The sequence below is a fragment of the Antechinus flavipes genome, chromosome 1 (genome assembly GCF_016432865.1).
Source record: "Antechinus flavipes isolate AdamAnt ecotype Samford, QLD, Australia chromosome 1, AdamAnt_v2, whole genome shotgun sequence".
Lineage (NCBI taxonomy): Eukaryota > Metazoa > Chordata > Mammalia > Dasyuromorphia > Dasyuridae > Antechinus > Antechinus flavipes.
In genome coordinates this window covers 160733830-160748346 of record NC_067398.1, presented here as the reverse complement: position 1 = coordinate 160748346, position 14517 = coordinate 160733830, and the positions used below count along the sequence as shown (strand labels likewise).

Genomic DNA, 14517 nt, shown 5'->3' with positions numbered 1-14517 from the left:
ACAAGACTTTTCCTCCTCCCCTCTCATTTTGAGGTCCTGGTTATGACCCCAAGCAAGTAATGCACTTTACTTTTTTACATTTTAAAATCCCCTAGCTTCCTGCATTCAGGGTGAGGAAATAGATAGAAGGCTGAAACCAACTGCACACACATATTGGAAAGTGTAACCCCTCAGCCTAAATATCTTCATCTGTAAAATGGGTGATGACAATTGCACTACTTCCCAGTGTTAAGATATAAATAAATTATGTTTGAGTTTCACAAACCTTAAAGTGTTTCTCTCTCACACATACATCCACAGACACAGATGCTATTATTATTACTAAAGCAACATATGACTGATCCAACCATTCTGGGACAACAATTTGGGACTATACCCCAAAAGACTATAAAACTGTGCACACCCTTTGATCCACCAATATCACTGGGAAGGCTATATCCTAAAGAGACAAGTACAAAAACATTTGTAAAAGCTCTTTTTATGGTGCCAAAGAATAAGAAATTGAGGGGATGTCCATAAATTGGGAAATGGCTGGAAAGATGAATATATAAATGTAATGGAATACTATTGTTCTATAAAAAGTGATGATCAGGCACATTTCAGAAAAACCTGGTAAGACTTGAACAAGATAAGGTGAGATCTTTCAAGACAGTTGTGAAAATCGAGTAAGGCTTCATCTATTTCAAAGTTTGAGTAGGCCTGAAGGACTTTAAGCATTAAGTCAAGGGCATACTTACAGTGTCTCCACTGTATTCTCCTATTCTCCTATTCTCCTAAGGGCATACTTAAAGCCTCCCTGCTATCCCCTTAAGGGCATACTTAAGTCCCCTTCTTTTGTTATCCTCCCTATTTCAACCAAATATGGGCAACTATGTACTTCTTGGTCAAGTTCAATTTCTTGGGTAGTCCCCCCATTTAGAATGTAAGATCCTCAGCCAATAAGGATAAGGGTCAGTGGTGGGAGGGGAATTTGCATTAGGGATTAAAAGCTTTGACCCTGCCCCCTAAGGTGCTTCCTCCCTTCAATTGTCTGCTCGATGGGTGGGATGCCCCATTCTTGCGAGAACATATAATAAACTTTGCTTTGCTTCTAGAGATCTCTCCAGTCTTTTTTATTAAATGGTTTCTGACCCAAAGTTATGGGGGCTCGTCCGGGATTACACTACTTGTGGTGAGTAGGTGAACATTTGGGGTGCGAGCGGGTGGCGCCCTGCCATGATTTAGGCAGCCCACCAGAGTCCAGGGCTTCTCCTTACTTCCCAAGGTAAATGGGCCTGAAGTGGAGAAACTCAGAGCAAAGCAAAGGGAAAGACTCCCAGCTGCTCGATGGGTGGGATGCCTGATTCTCGCGAGAAGGTATAATAAACTTTGCTATGCTTCTAGAGATCTCTCCAGTCTTTTTTTCTGACCCACAGACTTATATGAAGTGATGCAGTGAAGTGAGCAGAATCAGGAGATTATTGTACACAGAAACACTGTGTGATCAACTTTGATACTTAAATTTTTCTAAGTAATACAATGATTTATAACAATTTCAAAAGACTCATGATAAAAAATACTATCAGAAAATCAGAAGGAACTATGGAATATGAATGCAAATTTAAAACGGTTTGAAGGGTTTTAAATACTAATAAAAAGTTGATAGTCTATTTTCACTTTTGTTTTTTTCTCTTTCAAGATGTTGCCCTTTTGTTCCGATTCTTTTTTTACAACATGACTTATTTGGAAATGTGTTTACTATGACTGTACATGTATAACCAATATCATGCTGATTGTTGTCTTGGGGAGGGGAAAAGGGAGGGAGAAAAAAGTGGAAATCAAAATCTTATAAAAGCAAATGCTGAAAATGTCCCCCTGATCTTTGTGGAGTGTAGGCCACCTGGGAAAATTCCTGGAAATGTTTCCCCACCCACCTGAGTCTCCCTTGGGAAAGCTACCTGGTTTCCCATGGGAATCGCCCACCTCCAAATGATCTGATAATCACTTTGTTCTGATCATCACCCTTTACTGAATTGAAAATTAGTCTCTAATTGCTCCAAACCTTTGATAATTTCCTGTTGGGATTTGGCCTGCTGGGAAGTTGTTTCTCAGTGTAAACCCATCTTTGCCAAAAACCTACCTTTGCTAAATTCCTCTTTGGAACTAGCCCTTTGAGGAAGTTATTTCTCAGTGTAACAGACCCACTTTTTGCCAAAACTCTGCCTGCAGATCAGGACTGTGAATTCTTTCATGAAAACCTGCAATACGGGTCTGGGGACTCCATTGCTATTAGTGTATCTCTCATGCCTCGACATTTGGAAAAGTAAAATACTATTGAAAAATTTTAAAAATCCTATTATCATCCTTATCTAGATGTTTGCTCCTATCATAGATGTGTTGCTGCTAAAGTCATGTAAACAAGGCTCTCTACACACTACAAATTCATATTATCTTGTCACAATTGAGTTCTCCTGCTTGCACAATGCTTTTTCCTCTGCCCCAAACTTCTGTCCTCTGCAGAACCCCACTGTCACTCTCTTCTCCACTCAGGAGAAATGCAATTATTAAGAAAATTAAGGTGACAGAGCAAAAAAAAGCTATCACTGAGCTTCCTCTCAATTCTGTCCCCTCTTGTCTCCTTCAGGAACTTCAGGATCCTCATTCCTTTTTTAGAGTGCCTTCCCTAATGCCTTTCAAGGTAACTTCACTAGACCTGTCATCCTCTCAAACTAGAAGTCTATCTTCTCTTTTCACATTCACCTACATTCACAGCTTCTATTTTGATCTTAGTCAAACTGAGACTTGTTGAAGACCTTAGCTTAAAAAGGTCAAGGTGTCCCATTTGCATTCAGGGCCATCTCCAGTAGTCCAGATCTATATCTGGCCACTGGACCCAGATGGCTCTAGAGGGGAAAGTGAGGCAGGAGGCCTTGCACAGCCTTCCCTCCCTTAAATCCCTTAAATGTCAAAGCACCACCTCTCTGACATCAGGGTCCTCTTTGAGAAAGAAGAACAAACAGCAACAATCCCCATCTCCCCCAACCCACCCTGATCCTTGTTAACTTAATTTAGCCCAATCTCAGCATTCCCAGATTGCTCTTTTGCCAAGTTATCAACAATCTAACAGCTAGATTCAATGATCTCATCACATTCCCCATCTTCCTTTAATTCTTTGTAGTTTTTGATACTGTTAACCATCCCTTCTTTCTGGAGACCATCTCTCCCTTAGGCTTCCAAGGCACACTAACTCTTCCTTCTTAGTATTCTCTTGTGGAAGCATTATCCAGCTTCTGCCCTCTTAGCATGTGTGGGGTTCTTGAACCTCTGAACTCTCTTCTCTCCCTCAGTGAGAAACATCTCCCAGGATTTCTATATGTATATATATTTCTATCTATACATAAATCTGATTCTAGAGCTAACTCCTGAATGCAAGTTCCACATTACCAACTGTTAGATTCAAACTCAGTATGACCAAAGCAAGACTTCATTACCCTTCCCTCCCAACTCATTATCTAACCCCAAAACACTTCTTCCAAGGATACCATTTTTAACATGGGTAAAGTGTTACCTAACACTGTGACTAGACTAGATTCAGGAAGATCTAAAACTCAAATCTAGTTTTAAATATGAATTTAGATGCATATTACTAGCTATGTGACTCTTTTGGCAAGTAACTTAATCGCTGCCTCAGTCTTACATTAGTAAAATGGGGCTTACCTGCATGTACCTCACAGGGCTCTTATGAGGATCAAATGAGATATTTGCAAAGCACTTTGTAAAACTTAACCACTCTTTATAATTATTATTGCCACATTTGGAATCACCCAGAACTACAACCTCAAAAATCATAGTTTGTTCTTGATTCTTCCTTTATCCTATATATCTAGTTATCAAGTCTTCTCGATTTTATCTTCACACTAGCTCTAACTCATGGCTCCCAATCACTCCAGACTGGACCATATTCTTCTCATATCTGGACTACATAACACTCTCCTGACTGTTCTTTCTGCTTCCTTCTAATCATTCCCCTTGTCAGTATATCTTCCTTCCTAAGGCACAAATATGACTCTATCACTTCTCAACTCAAAAATCTTCAGTAACTCCATATTGCCTGTGACAGTCATAGAAATTCCATGAAATTCCTCAGGCTGAAATTTCAAGTCCTCCACAATTAGATTCAAACTTACCTGACCAGCCCTCTTTATCATCACTACCTTTCACTCATTATGTTCCAATCAAACCACCTGATTTCTAGACCTAGCAATCTTTGCCCAACCTTCATGCTTTTACTGATCTGCCCTACCTAGAATAGTCTCCTTCTTCATCTAAGAATCTTTATTTTTTTTTTGAGCATGAACTTGAATACCAGCCCCACTAACATCCCCACAGAAATCAGTCCTTCCTCATTATCTAGTACTAGACTGATTTGCAGTTGCTCTTCCTTCCTTCTCAAAAAGGACCAATGAAAATGATGTAAATTATGCCCCCTTTAAACTGGCAGGCGGGGGAGGAGGGACTGATGCAAATTGTGTCCCTTTTGGAGAGAAGGATGCTCCTGACTCTCAAACCCTTCTGGAGAGGCACACCCAGCCCAGACAACTCCCAGATAAGTAATCTCATTCAATTGGAAATCAGCCTGGGGCATAGTCAACATCCTCTATAGAGTGGCTCAAACTGCTCCCCAGATCCAGGCCAAGACTAACCTGATATAACCCACCTTTGCTAAATTCCTAATCAGGAGTTTACCTACTAAGAAAGCTGTCTTCTTAGCTTACTGTTTTCTTAGCATAAATTAGTCCATTCTTTGCCACAAACTTCATGCCTATATTTATTGGGCGTTTGCAAAATATGCCACCAGCGAAGGGGATCCCATTGCTCAATTCTCACACCTCAACAATATTAAGAAGATAATTTCATGACTTCTATGAATTGGGTTTAAGTGAGGCAAAGCTGCACAGCCTCACTCAATTCCAGAAAGTAAAGCAGTAGATGACCCAAGCCTTTCTAAATTAAAGTCTTTCCTTAAATTTAGGACTGAGATAAACACTAAAGGCTAAATAAAAACAACAAAACACAGCTCAATTGCCATCTCCAAAATATCAATCAATGATTTAAGTTGCTAATTAAATTTAAATTCATTCTAAAGCAGCAAAACCTAAACAAAAAGCTAAATAAACCAGGGCAGGGGATCTATTTCAGGCCATTTAAAGAATGATTAGGATTTAGACTTATTTATGAAAAGATAGTAAGTGCCTAAAAGATAGGGGCTTTTTGTTTTTGTTTACACAGCCCAGTCCTATAAATAGGGAATGAAAGTTAAATGAGCAGAATTCTAGGAACCTAAAACAGGACTCTAGGCTGAATTGGTGGTTGTCACTGGAGTACCAAAATGACATAGCTATGTTAGAGTCAAGTTACAATGAGGCCATCTGTAGCTGATCAGATCAATTTGAGCTCAGAATGTTCTACCACAGGTCAGGCATAAATAGTCCAAGTGAATTTTTAGAGTGGATTCTCTAAATCTGTGCTTCTTGCCTTTCTTCTGAGCTACTTCAATTTTGATTTGTTTATAAAGCATATCACCTTCTCTGATGAGGGCTCACGATGTTAGGTAGTCCTGTGCCAGTGTCTCCCATGACACACAATCAATTCCAAAAGTTCTTAAGACAGACCATAGAATATCCTTTAATCACCACTATATCAGTGCTTGCCTTGTGTGAGTGCTCCATAAAATAAGTCTTTTTGGCAAGCAGAACAATGTGGACAGCCCAATGGAACACTCTGCAATAGAGTCTGAATATATTACCACCAAAGAAAACAGGCAATGTTGTTCAAGTAAAGGAAAGAGATATTTTAAAAATGGAGAATTGCTAGCTCAGTGAAAACAAGGAAATCCATTTTTAAAAGACCACTTTTCTATAGGGTGGCCCAAAAGTCTTGAGGCAGATTTAGGCTGCTTAAAACTTAACCCCTTATTTAAAAAAAAGGAAAAAAACAATAACCCCTATAATTTGGGACTAAGGACCATGCCTAAGGTCCTTGCCTAAGGACCATGCCTAAGGGAAGGGACAGATCAATTCTCCCAGGTAGTTGTGAATCACACCACTTGAAGGAGTTATAAAGCAGCCTTGGAAGATGTTCCTTGTAGATTGGGAAGGAAATAAATTAGATGCAGAGGGAAGAGGTGAGGTTGGACAACGGTAACTGGCTCTTACTCTCCTTGTATCATCATCATCCTCTCACACAAAGAGATCCATTCAACAGGTCCAGCAGCCACTGGCAGGTGGCTCCTGTATCACAACATATGGTACCCGAACAGGGACACAAGAATTACAAGAAGCATAAGAAATAAAGAAGCAGCAGTGCTCAACACTGTTCATGAGTAGGATCCTCCCAAGAGAATTTCTTCCATAATCCTCGGGGAAGAAAAGGGGGAAGAGACTGGGTAAGACTTTATTAGTCAGGGTAATTAAAGGGACCAACACATCAAAGGGCTGAGCCATCAAACTGATGAGAGACAAATGCCTGTTCTGACTATAGTCCTTTTCTCCGTTTGAAAGTTTGCCTCCATGACATCTCACAAGATTCAACACCCGCTATAGTGCTATTTATAGTCTCTAGCATGAGGACTCAGATACCTTAGCAGGTGGATTTAGATAACAGCTAATGCATAAACTTACTGACTATGCTGGGAGGAAAAATAATCATGTTTCTATAAAACAAAAAATGGGAATTATTAAGGACCATGTCTAAGTGAAGGGGCAGGTCAATTCTCTGAGGGCCTCCACAGCTATGAATCATAAACTTGAAGGAGTTACAAAGCAGCCTTCACAGATGTTCCTTGTGGATTGGGAATGAAATAAATTGGAAGCAGAAGGAAGAGGAGAGAGATCAGACAATGCAACTGCCAGTCAGACAACGCAACTGCCTCTCAGTCTCCTTATATCATCATCTTCTCACATGAAGAGATCCATTATACAGGTCTGGGTTAGATATCCAGCAACCACTGTCAGGTGGCTCCCATATCACAACATAGGACAATCTACAAGATCTTAACAGTAACCTTAAAAATGGATACGTGTAAGCATTCCTGAAAATAAGGCAAAATTTAATTTAATTAATAGACCCAGCTAGACTGATTTTTAATATGAGGCCACAAAAGTGTACTACCTCTAAAACAAATGAGATAACATATATACAGTGTATTGCAAACCTTAAAGTGCTATAGCCTGCTAAATAGACAAGATAGATAAGTACTAGTTGTATATTGTTGTTATTATTATGGAAAGTGTGAGTGCTATCTCCTACTCATTTTTTCCCCAAAAAACAAAAAAAGGGATAAAGTTCAAGGAGGGGAGAAAGAGACAAAAAAATCTGTTTCCTTAAGTCCTAAATTATTTTGTAATTATCTTAAGAGCTTATTGAAGCTCTCTACCCAGTGCAATCTACATTCTAAGCTAAAATGTAGGAACCAGTGAAATAGTTATCCCTTTTAAAAATATAGATCATCTTTGAATCAAACTCACCTTGCCTTATTAACCAAAACAACAAAAACAAAGCAGCCACTTCAATCCATTATTGCTATTTAATTTGCCAGAAATGGGAACAGGAATGGGAAGGGGGCTGAATTATTATGCCCCCAATCTAAAGAGCTAAAAGGTAAATGAGGTATCAGTTAAAGATGCCGGCTAAGCAAGCAGACATTTAATACCTTCACTTAAGGGAAAAATAGGGAAGAGAGGAAGGTAGATAATTTGTAGAGCAAATATATGTTACCATAAAACTCATTGCTCATTCTGCTTTCTTTTATATATTTAAGCTTCTGTGTTGCATGACTGCAAATCTGTCAGGTCAAATGTTTGTCATGTATTGTTTTTTGTACGTTTGAGATAAACCAACTGGCCCAACTAAATTCATACTGAATGACAATAGCTCACTGTAGCCCTAGGCAAATTAACTCATCAAAAGTATTTATGTGGAATGACCAGTGAAGTGTAAAAGAATGTCCAAATTAATTTTTAAGCAAGTGGAAAACTCATTAAAACAAATCTGAATCTGGTAAAAATGCAATGCAAGACCTCTTACATAAGACTGTTAAGATGCTTACTAGCTTTAGTATATACTTTACATACAAATCAATCTTTTACTTTCATCCATTTTCCTAAGAAAACACAGTAAGAAAAATAAATTAATTCTTTTCTTGGTTATATGCACTACAGAAGGTAAACAAGGAGATGGAAATTAAAACCTCTTGAGATGTCAAAGATAGAAATGTCTCTTATACACCAAAATATTTTTTAACAATACCAACTGATAACAAAATAGATGTATCATTCATTGGGGAATAGTTGAGCAACTAGTGAGAAATGAATGTAAGGGTAATTATTGCATAACAGTAAATAAAAATGAAGAGAAGACAGTAAAAGACATAAACCAATGCAGAATGAATTAAGCATATGCAGGAAAACAATATATAACACAGGCAGTGACTGCAACTACATAAATGGATGGGGAAAAAGAATTTAAATGATAATAAGTCCAGCCAAATAGATAAATAAATCTGTATTGTGATTTGCTTGAAAATAAGACATTCCTAGCCTTAAAAAAGATTGTTTTCTAATGGAGGAAAACAAAAGACAAAGGAGAAGGAAGAGGTAAAAAAGGGAATTGGGGAGAAGGCATGATATAGGGATGGGTTGAAAAGTGGTATGGAGATCAGGTTCTAAGCAAAATAAAATAAAAATACCACGTCAAAGTCCAGTGTCCCAAGGGTAGAGTATAAGCTCTAAGGAAGATTGCTAAGGGAGCAGATAAGACTGAAAGAAAGAGTGTAGCTACTCTGTGCACTGGATAGAATTCCAGGACTGACATCATCATCAGGAGATGATGACTCATCTCGAGTTCAAATTTGACCTCAGACAATTACTAGTCAGACACTGTGTGATCCCAGGACAAGTTACTTAACTCTGTTACTTCAATTTCTCATCTGTAAAATGGGCTGGAGAAGGAAATGGCAAATCATTCCAATATCTTTGCCAACAAAACCAAACCAAACAAAACAAAAACAAAAACAAATGGGATCAAAAGGAAGTAGGACACGATTGAAAATGGATAATAATATGGTCTGGAAATGGTCAAATGAAAAAATACACTTCCTTCCTCTTGCTGGAGTGATGGGATTCCTACAGTTGGAAAAAAACTCTTGATGACTTAGTTTTGCAGAACTGCTTTTTCCAAACCCCTTCTTTGCTTTTAAAAAAGGATTTGGGGAGGAAGAAAGAGGTAGGGACACATTGGAAAATGAGATATAGAAAATATTTTTTTATTTTATTTGTGTTATTATTATAGTTTTTTATTTACAAAATATATGTATGGGTAATTTTTCAAATTACCTTAAAAAAACCTTGCTGTTCCAACTTTTCCCCTCTCTTCCCCCCACTGCCTCCCCTAGATGGCAAGTTCAATACGTGTTAAATATGTTAAATCCAATATATGTGTATATATATTAATACAGTTATCTTGCTGCACGAGAAAAATCGGATCTAGAAAGAAAGAAAAAAAATCTGAGAAGGAAAACAAAAATGCAAGCAAACAATAACAGAAAGAGTGGAAATGCTATGTTGTGGTTCATACTCATTTCCCATAGTTCTCTCCTGAGTATAGATGACTCTCTTCATTACTAAATAATTGGAACTTGTTTGAATCATCTCATTGTTGAAGAGAGTCACATCCATCAGAATTGATCATCCTATAGTCTTTTGTCATTGCTGTGTATAATGATCTCCTGGTTCTGCTCATAGGCATCGATTTATGTAAGTCTCTCCAGGCCCCTCTGAAATCATCCTATTGGTCATTTCTTATAGAACAATAATATTCCATAACATTCATTTACCACAATTTATTCAGCCATTCTCCAATTGATGGGCATCCATTCAGTTTCCAGTTTCTTGCCAGTACAAAAAGGGCTGTCACAAATATTTTTGCACATGCGGATTCCTTTCCCTTTAAGATCTCTTTGAGATATAAGGCCAGTAGTAACATTGCTGGATCAAAGGGTATGTACAGTTTTATAACTTTTTGAGCATAGTTTCAAACTGCTCTCTAGAATGGTTGGATTCGTTCACAATTCCACCAACAATGTACCAGCGTCCTCATTTTCCCACATCCCCTGCAATATTTGTTATTATCTTTTCTTGTCATCTTAGCCAATCTGAGAGGTAAGTAATGTTTTCTCAGAATTGTCTTAATTTGCATTTCTCTGATCAAAAATGATTTGGAGCACCTTTTCATATGACTAGAAATAATTTAAATTTCTTCATCTGAAAATTGTCTGTTCATATCCTTTGACCATTTATCAATTGGAGAATGGCTTGATTTCTTATAAATTTGAATCAGTTCTCTATATAATTTGGAATGAGGCCTTTATTAGAACCTTTGAATGTAAAATTTTTTTTCCCAGTTTATTGCTTCCCTTCTAATCTTGTCTGCATTAGTTTTGTTTGTACAAAACCTTTTTAACTTAATATAATCAAAATCATCTATTTTGTGATCCATAATGACCTCTAGTTCTCCTTTGGTCACAAACTCCTTCTTCCTCCACATATCTGAGAGGTAAATTATCCTATGTTCTTCTAATTTATTTAATAATTTCATTCTTTATGTCTAGATCATGAACCCATTTTGACCTTATCTTGGTATACAGTGTTAATTGTGGGTCAATGCTTAATTTCTGCCATACTAGTTAGAAAAAGATTTTTTTTTTAAAAGAAAATGTATTTCTTTCTGTTACTGTTTGCTTGCATTTTTTTTTTTATTATAGCTTTTTATTTACAAATTATATGCATGGGTAATTTTACAGCATTGACAATTGCCAACCCTTTTGTTCCAATTTTTCTCCTACTTCCCCCCAACCCCTTCCCCCAGATGGCAGGTTGACCAATACATGTTAAATATGGTAAAGTATAAATTAAATGCAAAATAAATATACATGTCCAAACAGTTATTTTGCTGTACAAAAAGAATTGGACTCTGAAATAGTGTACAATTAGCCTGTGAAGGAAATCAAAAATGCAGATGGACAAAAGTATAGGGACTGGGAATTGTATGTAATGGTTCTTAGTCATCTCCCAGAGTTCTTTTGCTGGGTGTAGCTGGTTCAATTCATTACTGCTCTATTGGAACTGATTTGGTTCATCTCATTGCTGAAGATGGCAAGGTTCATCAGGATTGATCATCATATAGTATTGTTGTTGAAGTATATAATGATCTCCTGGTCCTGCTCATTTCACTCAGCATCAATTCATGCAAGTCTCTCCAGGCCTTTCTGAAATCATCCTGTTGGTCATTTCTTACTGAACAATAATATTCCATAATATTCATATACCACAGTTTATTCAGCCATTCTCCAATTGAGGGGCATCCACTCAGTTTCCAGTTTCTGGCCACTATAAAGAGGGCTGCCACAAACATTCTTGCACATACAGGTCTTTTTCTCTTCTTTAAAATCTCTTTGGGATATAAGCCTACTAGTAACACTGCTGGATCAAAGGGTATGTACAGTTTGATAACTTTTTGAGCATAGTTCCAAATTGCTCTCCAGATGCATTTTTGTTTTTCTTCCCACGTTATTTTTACCTTCTTTATAAATCTGATTTTTCTTTTGTAGTAAGACAACTGTATAAATATGTATATGTATATTGTTTTTAACATATGCTTTAACATATTTAACACATATGGGACTACCTGTCATCTAGCGGAAAGGGTGAAGGGAAGGATGGGAAAAGTTGAAACAGAAGTTTTTGCAAGAGTCAATATTGAAAATTTACCCATGCATATGTTCTGTCAATAAAAAGCTATTTAAGAAAAGGTAAAAGAAAAAGTGTACCGTTTAAATTTATTGTATTAAATGACAAGAGTCACGGCCAAATACACATTAGAGATCTATTTTAGTTATTCCAAGTTTCATTTAGTTTATTACTATTTCTCTACTGAACTCTACCTTTAGTGATGTCATGAAATTGAAAAAGAAAAGTAGTAGGGTTTAAGACTAATACTTGACCTTCTGAAGTCAGGTGTAGCAAGAGGTTCCTAATACTATATTCATTGATTGTCACCCCACTGACCTCATTCAATGATGAGAGGCATCATATTTAACATATAGGAAAATCCCACTCCATCTGGCTCCAACAAGGAACAAGGATTTGGAGAGTGGTTTTCTGTTACTATCAATAAGGGCAGGACTCTTATCAATTTAAAACTGATCCTTTAAAAAGAGACAGCAATTCCCCCAAATAACAATCAAATTTGTCCTAGAGTTGAAAAGGCAGTAAGTATAATGTTGTCTTTAACCCTCATGGGGCTAAGATGAGGAGAGAAGAAATAATTTTTAAAAGCCTTACCAATTCAAAGGGTAAGATTACATATGAATTTAGCAGGCTACAATTTATGAGAGGGACTTTCCTTTCCAGATTATTCTTTTTTTCTGCAGGCTTTCTTTTACCTCTGGCTGTGTCAAGGGCCACAACTCCTGTCCATGTGATTTCAAAGTCAAGTAAGCTCTAAGAGTTTCTGCCCTCAGTCATTTTAGTTCAGTCCAACTCTTCCTGACTCCATTTGGTTTTTTTTGTTTTTTTTTTTTTGCAAAGATACTGGAGAGGTTTACCATTTCCTTCTCCAACTCACTTTACAGATGAAGAATCTATAAAATGTTTTTCTCCTCTGATGAAGTTAATATTTCATCAAACCAGAAAAACAAGAAAATACACATACTCTCTTTAATTTACAAACTGGAACTTGAAATACCATCTCCACCCCCCCACCCCCACCCCCATGTCTTAATATTTTTCAAATTTCTATAGCAGATATCAGGGAATTCTCTCTACTGACAGGAACAAGATCTCCTAGGAAGAGGAGAACCTGTCCACAGAGGTCCAATGCTTTTGGACTAAAGATAGATAGCTAGGTGTTGCTATAGTGCAGAGTTCTGGACCTGAAGTTAGGATGACTAATCTTCCTTGGTTCAAATACATCCTCAGACACTTACTAGCAGAGTGATCCTGAGAAAGTCTCTTAACTCTATTTGCTTTAGTTTCCTTACACATAAAACTAGAGAAAGTAATGGCTAAGCACTCCAGTATCTTTGTCATGAAAGCTGCAAATGGAATCACAAATGAACAAAAAACTTGTCAGCAGAAGCCCAGTGATGGTGGGTCAAAGTTAGGAGTTAGAAAGCTAAATCGAAAGCAAAGAAATGTATTAGAAAACTAAAAAAGACTTCTGATTGTAGCATCAGTTTTCCAAGGTATAGATGTGTTTTTTTAAATAATTTTTCACACCCACTTAGAATATACATCAGCAGCATTTTGTGGCAACTTAGGATAGATAAATAACACATTTCACAGGAGAAGGAGGGGCAGGCAAAGCATTCAGAGGGAAAAAAAGGGCAGAATATCTGCCATGAAACTATTTAAGATTTTATTAACAAAATGAGAGGATATTCCCTGTTCATGGGTAGAAGATAAGACAGGTTTATTAATTATGAAAGAAATCCTTTTAGACAAAATTACAAGATTAAAATAACATTAAGATATGAGTGTATCTCATTCAAGAATAACATATAATCATTACGACAATAGATGACACTAATGGTTTTTAACTATGTCCTTGCATAGTTTGTTCTACTTCATTTCTTCTTCAAAATTACCGAGGACTTAGTATATAAAGCCACCAAGTGATTGAGGGATGGCCATGGTTCTAAATTAAAGTCATGACTGGGGTTTCTATTTTTCCAAACAGATCAGAGCGCTGAGCGGAAATTTGCTTTTCCACTTCTGCTTCAAATCTCATCACTGAACAGAAACTATCTTCTTTTGATTTATCAATGATTTCTTAAATTGCCAATTCCAATGGATTGAAACACTCTACAAATAGACTGAAAAATATATAATCCAACAATTTTCAAATTAGCAGGTTGACTCAATGTATAAAACACCAAGTCAGGAAGCCTGAGTTGAAATCTGGCCTCAGAAACTCATTAAGCTATGTGACCCTATGCTCTTTACTTTGCTTCAGTTTCCTCATCTTTAAAATCTTACATTTAGCATATGCATGCTTAAAGATGAAGGTAATTAGGTAGCTTAATGGAAAGAGCACCAAAGTTAGAATCAGGAAGATCTGAATTCCAGTTTGGTTTCAGACACCTCCTAGTTTTGTTATCATGGACATGTCACTTAATCTGTTTACTTTAACTTATTAGAGAAGAAAATAGTAAACCTCTTTAGCATCTTTACCAAGAAGAATCTGGGGACTGTATTGATATGCCATGGTCCACGAAAAGTCAGTTAAACAACAACCAAGACAATTCCTATGAAAAAGATCAAGGTTTCAGTGAACTGCAAGCTCAAAGACAATTTGACATGACAGGCAAAAAGCTAATTCTGGTCTGCATTACCATAGGCATCATCAGAAATTCCACTATATTCAGCCTTAATCCAATCAGGCCTGCATTTAGTTTTAAAGGGTCAAGTTCTAGGAAACACA

The 14517-nt window shown here is 37.0% G+C and overlaps 1 protein-coding gene across 3 annotated transcripts in view; it reads right to left on the bottom strand.

Moving 5' to 3' along the window:
• Positions 1-14517, bottom strand: part of FAM169A (family with sequence similarity 169 member A) — a 79124-nt gene that overhangs the window by 38751 nt on the left and 25856 nt on the right. The gene's annotated exons all lie outside the window — the stretch shown is intronic.